The following is a 9,013-nucleotide window of genomic DNA, read 5'->3' on the forward strand; positions in this document are numbered from 1 at the left end:
CAAGGTAACTAGCTAGCTAGGTTGAAATCCTGGAAGTGTAGCCAACCCTATATACAGGGCATTCCGAAAGTATTCAGACCCCTTTGCATTTCCTAAATGTTGTTATGTGACAGCCTTATTTTAAAATGGATTGAATTGTCCCCCCCCCCTTATCAATCTACATACAAAACCCCATAATGACAAAGCAAAAACAGGATTTTAGAATTATTTGCAAATGTATTAAAAATAAAAAACTTAAATATTACATTTACTTAAGTATTCAGACCCTTTACTCAGTACTTTGTTGAAGCACCTTTGAAAGCTATTACAGATTTGAGTCTTCTTGGGTATGACGCTACAAGCTTGGCACACCTTTATTTGGGAGTTTCTTCCATTCTTCTCTGCAGATACTCTCAAGCTCTGTCAGGATGGTTGGGGAGCGTTGCTGCACAGCTATTTTCAGGTCTCTCCAGAGATGTTCGATCGGGTTCAAGTCCGGGCTCTGGCTGGGCCACTCATTCAGAGACTTGTCCCAAAGCCACTCCTACGTTGTCTTGGCTGTATGCTTTGGGTCATTGTCTTGTTGGAAGGTGAACATCATCCCAGTCTGAGCTCCTGAGAGCTCTGGAGACGGTTTTCATCAAGGATCTCTTTGTACTTTGCTCCGTTCCCTTGATCCTGACTAGTCTCCCAGTCCCTGCCGCTAAAAAACATCCCCACAGCATGATGCTGCCACCACCGTGCTTCACCATAGGGATGGTACCAGCTATCCTCCAAAGAATTCCATCTTGGTTGCATCAGACCAGATAATCTTGTTTCTCATGGTTTGAGAGTCTTTAGGTGCATTTTGGCCTTTTACTAAGGAGTGGCTTTCTTCTTGCCACTCTACCATAACCATCGCCACAGAGGAACTCTGGAGCTCTGTCAGAGTGACCATTGGGTTTCACCTCCATGACCAAGGCCCTTCTCCCCCGATTGCTCAGTTTGTCTGGGCGTCCAGCTCTAGGAAGAGTCTTGGTGGTTCCAAACCTCTTCAATTTAAGAATGATTTGAGGCCACTATGTTCCTGGGGACATTCAATGCTGCATAACATTTTTGGTACCCTTCCCCAGATCTGTGCCTTGACCCAATCCTGTCTCAGAGCTCTACGGACAATTCCTTTGGCCTCATGGCTTGGTTTTTGCTCTGACATGCACTGTCAAATGTGGGACCTTATATAGGCAGATGTGTACCTTTCCAAATCATGCCCTATCAATTGAATTTACAAGGCCATCATCCCGGAGTCACCTCTTCACAGTTGGCGTTGAGACTGGTGTTTTGCGAGTACTATTTAATGAAGCTGCCAGTTGAGGACTTGTGAGATCTTCAGTTTCTTGGCAATTTCTCGCATGGAATAGCCTTCATTTCTCAGAACAAGAGTAGACTGACGAGTTTCAGAAGAAAGCACTTTGTTTTCTGGCCATTTTGAGCCTGTAATCGAACCCACAAGTGCTGATGCTCCAGATTCTCAACTAATCTAAAGAAGGACGGTTTTATTGCTTCTTTGATCAGGACAACAGTTTTCAACATGATTGCAAAAGGGTTTTCTAATGATCAATTAGCCTTTTAAAACGACAAATTTGGATTAGCTATTGCCAGTGGAACACAGGAGTGATGGTTGCTGATAACGGGCCTCTGTTCCTCTATGTAGATATTCCATAAAAAAATCTGCAGTTTCCAGCTACAATAGTCATTTACAATAACAATGTCTACACTGTATTTCTGATCAATTTGATGTTATTTTTTGTTGTTGTTTTTTGTTGTTGAATTTTTACCCCTTTTTCTCCCCAATTTTGTGGTATCCAATTGTTGTAGTAGCTACTATCTTGTCTCATCGCTACAACTCCCGTACGGGCTCGGGAGAGACGAAGGTTGAAAGTCATGCGTCCTCCGATACACAACCCAAGCAGCCGTACTACTTCTTAACACAGTGCGCATCCAACCCGGAAGCCAGCCGCACCAATGTGTCGGAGGGTACACCGTGCACCTGGCAACCTTGGTTAGCGCGCACTGCGCCCGGCCCGCCACAGGAGTCGCTGGTGCGCGATGAGACAAGGACATCCCTACCGACCAAGCCCTCCCTAACCCGGACGACGCTAGGCCAATTGTGCGTCGCCCCACGGACCTCCCGGTCGCGGCCGGTTACGACAGAGCCTGGGCGCGAACCCAGGGACTCTGATGGCACAGCTGGCGCTGCAGTACAGTGCCCTTAACCACTGCGCCACCCGGGAGGAATTTTATGTTATTTTAATGGACCAAAAATGAGCTTTTCTTTCAAAAACAAGGACATTTCTGAGTGACCCCAAACATTTGAACGGTAGTGTATATGATGGTGTGTATATACATTATGGACATGTATATGAATATAAAAGGTGTGTACAGCAGTAGTTATATAGGATAAGTCTTGACTAGAATACAGTATATACAGTATGTTTTGGGTAAAACAGTATGTAAACATTATTAAAGTAACAATTGTTCAATGACTATGTACATTGGGCAGCAGTCTCTAAGGTGCAGGGTAGAATAGTGTGTGGTAGATGGCTAGTAATGTCACGACTTCTACCAAAGTCGAAGTCTCTCCTTGTTCGGGCGGTGCTCGGGGGTAGACGTCACCGGTCTTCTAGCCATCATTGATCCATTTTTAATTTTCCATTGGTTTTGTCTTGTCTTCCTACACACCTGGTTTCAAGCCCATTCATTACCTGTTGTGTATTTAACCCTCTGTTTCCCCTCAATTCTTTGTCAGAGATTTTTAGTTATTCAGTGTTGTGTTGGTTTTTGTATTGGTGCGCGACGGGTCCTTGCACCCACTTTATTTATTGGTACATTTAGTGTTTGGAGTATGTTTTGTTTATTTGTTATTAAATACTCCATTACACTCAGTTTGATTCTCCTGCGCCTGACTTCCCTGCCACCTATACACACGACTCTGACAAGTAACAGTGACTAAGTTCAGGGTACTGCGCGGAGGCCGGCTAGTGGTGATTATTTAACCATCTGATGGCCTGGAGACCCCACACACAAAATGTGCAAAGCTGTATGTTTGGGGAACGCCCTTGAAGTTCAAGTGTTGCAGTCATGTTGCAGGTAACAACAGATGCAGTAGTACCTGAATGCTGTCACTAGAGGTTGGTAGTGTTCTACTCACACTGCTCAGAATGAATACAACTGTCAGCTGTGTAAGAGCAGTGTCAGTGAAGTGCCTGAGAGGATGGCAGTGAGTTATATTTCCAAGCTACATCTGTGGCTTTACAATGAATCAGTCAGACAGTCCGACCGTTTACCCGTTCTCTAATTTCCTACACACAACAAAAACAAATCCCGGAAGTGTTGTAACTGTAGGCTTACAGTAGCCTAATGTATCCTACTCTTTCCATATAACATAAGAGGTAGATTGTCAACTAACTCTTCACCTGCTCTGAGGGGAATTGAGTGAGCTTCATAATGTAATACCAAGATGAATGGTGCAGCACACGGTGCAGGCTGTATGTGATGTCCAATAATGTGATGTCATCTCCATTTCTGAGATCTGTTTAAATTAAAAGTGGCCTTTAAATTGCAATTAACATGACTTGAAAGTTCAAGTACGTTTGATAGCCTACTAGAGACTAGGCAGGTTTCCATTCCTCCCAGGTTTATTTAAAAAAAACATTGTGACATGTGTAATGGAAATGGCAGCTATTGGTGAAATGTTCTAAAGATTGACAACATTTTTATCTGGGGGACCTAAAATCCCCAAAAGTCCCCACAAGGATAGTAAAACAAGTCAAATTCTACCTCGGGGACATTTCTCACATCCTCATGAGGACAGAGGCTATTTTAAGATTAGGGGTTAGGGTTATAATAAGGGTTATAATTAGGGTTAGGGTAAAAGGTAAGGGTTGGGGTTAGGGTTAGGGGTTGGGGAAAATAGGATTTTGAATGGAAATAAATTGGAGGTCCCCACGAGGATAGAAGAACCTAATGTGTGTGTGTTGTCAATGACCCCCCCAGTATTATGTCTATCCAAGTGGGTGTGACACCTACTCCCATTGCCTGCTGCACTGCTGCTTGGATTCCACCTGGCGATCTGTTCACTGTTTGCCCTGGCCTGTCTCCCCCTGTCTGGTACAGGTACCTCCGCCACACTCACCCCTCTCTCCCGAGGTTTAGCTCACCTCCAACACACATACACTGTTGGGGCGAGTAATCTGAACTTACAATGGCCCCAAGTCGTTGTATATTTTATTTTGTTCTTGTGCATTTTGTTATTTTACTATTTGCCTCATGACTCCTGCATACTTTGTTGATTACAAACTTTCTTTACCCAACCATGGGACAGACTATGTTTGTTCCCACACTCGGGGACTCTGACTCTCTATTGGTTACACAGACCTTTGGCCTCCCATCCTATTCTAACAACCCCTCGCCGGCTTTGTAAGCATGTTACCTGATGAAATTGCTGTACAATATGATCTTGTTGCCATCTGATGCACATGTCATAAATCAGCACTGCAGAGCTCTCCCTGTGCTATGCCATGCCTTGATTGTATTACTGTTGATGATATCTGGAAATGTGCCTGTACACCCTGGCCTATCTACTCTTGCTAGCCCCAATTCTGACTTGTGCTCTGATGTCTGCTTCACTGATTTCTGCTCTCGAAAAAGCCTGGGTTTTCTGCATGTTAACACTACAAGCTTATTACCTAAAATGGATCAATTGAAAGTGTGGGTTCACAGCTCCAATCCAGATGTGTTGGTTATTACTGAGACGTGGTTAGGAAAGAGTGTTTTGAATACTGATGTTAACCTTTCTGGTTATATCCTTTTTCGGCAAGACAGGTCTTCCAAAGGTGGAGGAGTGGCAATCTTTACCAAGGATCACCTTCAGTGCTCGGTCTCCACCAAATCTGTCCCAAAACAATTTGATTTGCTGGTTTTAAGCATTAAACTTTCAAATAGCTCTTTGTTGACTGTTGCTGGGTGCTATCGTCCTCTATCAGCACCGGCTTGCACCCTACCTGCCCTAAGCTCTCTCTTGGCCCCTTACACTAAGTCTGAATTTGTCCTGATAGGTGACCTAAACTGGGACATGCTTAAACCACCTGACCAAGTCCTAAAGCAATGGGACTCCCTAAATCTTTCCCAGATTATCACCAATCCCACAAGGTATGACTCCAAACACCCAGAAAATGCTATTCCCCTCGATGTTATCCTCACAAGTAATCCTGATAGGTATCAGTCTGGTGTTTTCTGTAATGACCTTAGTGATCACTGTTTTACAGCCAGTGTTCGTAATGGCTGCGCAGTAAAACAACCTGTCCTGATTTGTCATAGATGCTTGCGAGCAACAACGTATTTCTAGTGTTTTCATGTTTGATTGTCGTGATTGTGGTTTTAGTCCGACAATCAGGGTGGGTGGGGTTTATATATATTTTTCTATGTTTAATGTAGTTTCCTTCCTAGAGACACATAGGTCACTTCAGTGTTCAAACTAAAGTTTAAATATTACCTGACCATTCAGTTATATATTTGAAACCCAAACAAAAAAAACACACACAAAAATGTCACATTCAATGTAAAAGGTCTTAACAGCCCGGTTAAGAGGAAAAGAGTCTATACATACCTTAACAAATTAAAGGCTGACATTGTGTTTTTACAAGAAACACATCTTACAGCCAGTGAACACAAGAAATTAAAGAGGAAATGTTTTTGCGTACTCTTTTAACTCCAAAGCAAGAGGAACTGACATTTTGATAAGTAGACATATCCCCTTCTGTGTCAGCAACACCATGTCTGATCCCTCAGGCAGGTTTGTTTTGGTGCAGGGGCATATGTATGTCTTGGACCCTATTGAATATTTATGCTCCTAAATTCGATGACCATATGTTTATTCAGAATGGCTTCCTTCAGGTTGCTCAAGCACCACCAGGATGGCTACTGGCGGGAGGAGATTGTAATTTGTGTTTAGATATAGTTTTTGATAGGTCCTCTGATAAACCAAAGCCGTCAAGCTCAACATGTCATTCATAAAGGATCTCAATTTACTAGACACCTGGAGACAGATGCACCCACAGGATAGGGACTACTCTTTTTATTCACACCCACACAGCACACACACGCATACATAACGTTTTGCTATCAACCCAACTGTTTCATAAAGTGTTAGATATCGATTATCTCCCCAGATTGCTTTGTGACCATTCTCCTCTGTTATTATCAATCTCCATTCCTACCAAGGTAAATGGAGCATATAGATGGAGAATATATTCTATACTCTTAAAGCAACCTGAATTTTGTACATTTATCAAAGAGCAGATCAATATTTTTTACTTTGACAAATAAATCCTCTCCTCCTGACAGTTTCATTCTTTGGGATGCATTGAAAGCCTATCTGAGGGGACAGATCATTGCCTATACTACTAAAGGGTTGAAGAGAAAACACAGTGCTGAACTGAATGTCCTTGAATTTGAAATCTCTGATCTAGAGAGAACCTACCAAGAGGCCCGACTAAAGACCTATATAAAAAGTACTCAATTGTCAAACTTGAGTATGGTGGAGGTGTCTGCATAGGGGGGAATGACTGTACAACTAGTCTATTCACATACCTTTTCATGGATTTAAATGGGTTAGTATTGGCGAAGAAATCTGTGACATTCTCTGATAACTTTAAGATTAAAAGCAGCATGAGCTGTAAAAAAAAAAGAAACAAAAAAAGAAGCTGCGAATAAACCAACTTCAGCCTGTAATTGAATCTGTGCCAGAGATGTTCTACTAGAAGTATGTGGCTTTGTCTGTGCGCAATAGAGTACCACAGTATGAGTGATGATACCCATAAAACCTAACGTTCAAACAGGGAAATGGTTCCAATGGTTTTTCCACCATACATCTTTCCCATAGTGGATTTTAGAAACACTTAAAATAAGGGCTGTGATGTGTGTAGGCTTACCTTGGCGTGACGTTTTGATAACTGTGTAAATCTCTCTAGGACTCTCTAGGACTCTCTAGGACTCTCTAGGACTCTCTAGGACTCTCTAGGACTCTCTAGGACTCTAAGTTGACTTTTATCAATATATTCACCTTAACCCCCAAAACTGAAATGCCAATTAGCTGCTAATGTAGCTATCATAAAGAAATACAAATGCTATGATCATCTGGACGAGGCTGCCGAATCAAGGCAAAGGTGAGAATGTCTGTATTAACTGTCTAATGTTAGTTAGACAGTTCCCCATCGTTGTAAAAAATAATATTTTGGAAGCCATAGAAATGCATTTATTAATGTCAACATTTGTTTTTGCCACGTTTATTATACAGTATTACAGACACCTTAATGCATACTTTCACATTATATTATGTGAGCTAAACATACAAATAAAAAATACAAAAATATATCAAAAGATTTTCCTTAAAGTATAATTTGAAAGTTCTGTTACTGTCCCCACTACAGCAAAATAATACCTAAATGCATGTAATTATGTCCTTGAAACATTTAATTGAAATACTGTAGAATTCCATCCATTCCGATGGAGGACTGCTCCTTCTGTGGTGAGCCAATATGGCGAACCAGTTGCTTCAAAGGCTCTCATTGGCCAGAACATAGCTTCAGCAATCCAGGGTTTATATACATAATTGGTTATCATGCTTGCTAAATAAATACAAGAGGAAAGTAGGGAGCACGCCTTGAGCTTTGTGTGTTGTGCCCGGCCCCGACCTGCGATTTCCATGAATCTGATTGGTAAAGAGAATGCTACAGCACTATGATGTGAAGGACAGAGAAATTGTGTGCAAATCGAACCTTTTAAGGCTTTGCGTCAATATATTTCATTAAACTAAAACAAACTGATTGAATAGTGCTGTGGCAAATGTCCCCTCGCTACACATTTTCCAGCAGCCCTGATACAATGTGTGAATTCAATAGGCCTACTCAATTCTTTTATTTTTTCATAGGTAGGTTTCCAATGACCCAGGTTCAGTGGTGATTTTAGCATGTAAATCTTGGAGGGGCAAAAAAATTTTGGGATGCATGCCAGTAAAGCCACTACACAACACAACACATTAATTGCACTATAACTGTGACAAACGGTGCCCACAAACTGTTAGGGCCTACATAAAGCTGTCTCAACAGCAGAGTCCCAACAGCAGTCCCAACATCTTACCACTGTTACACCTGGCTATCAGCGGAGCCTTGTCTGGCAGCAAAACAGTTCATTCAGCCTCATTTACTGCCTTTTTTTAAAACATAGCTGAAATGGCTGACTTGCTTATTAAACAAATGTGGTTTGTACCGATAATTGAGATGTACAAACTATGACATAAGGGGACGACAAGTGGATCATATTTGGAAAAAATGTTTTACCTTTATTTAACTAGGCAAGTCAGTTAAGAACAAATTCTTATTTACAATGACGGCTTACATACACTTATTATTACTTTCTTAGCTACAGTATACATATCTCCCTGGTATGTTACATCATTTCTGCAGCAACATACAAGCCATTTTTGGACTCACATTGTTGTGCTGTGCTCACTTGAACAGGAAGGTGGCGCGGGATAAGAGGAAATTCAGAACATGGGCCATTCTTACAGTATTCTTGCTGTACAACAAGTCAGAACCGTAGGATAAATAAAGGGGGCATACAAGCAGACAATGAAAGCTCTTACAATATTTGATGATTACATTTCTCAAAAACAGGTTATAAGGCTACATGTGCACCACCAAGTCAGAACAGTAGGTGAAATTAAGAGGTGAAAATAGACCAAATTATTAGGGTGAGGCACATGGGCTACTAACAGCTTACTACACAACATGCACTTTGTATTACTTTCTTAGCTACAGTGTACATATCTCCCTGACCATGTTACATAATTTATGCAGCAGCATACAAAACATTTTTGGACTCACCTTGTTGTGCTGTGCTCACTTGAACAGGAAGTGTCACGTTGGTCCTTTGTGGGCAAATTTTGTCATCAAACTTTGTCATCAGTCTGCCATTCTCTGGATGTATGGTGCTTTCA

Source organism: Oncorhynchus kisutch, linkage group LG7 (genome assembly GCF_002021735.2).
Source record: "Oncorhynchus kisutch isolate 150728-3 linkage group LG7, Okis_V2, whole genome shotgun sequence".
Classification (NCBI taxonomy): domain Eukaryota; kingdom Metazoa; phylum Chordata; class Actinopteri; order Salmoniformes; family Salmonidae; genus Oncorhynchus; species Oncorhynchus kisutch.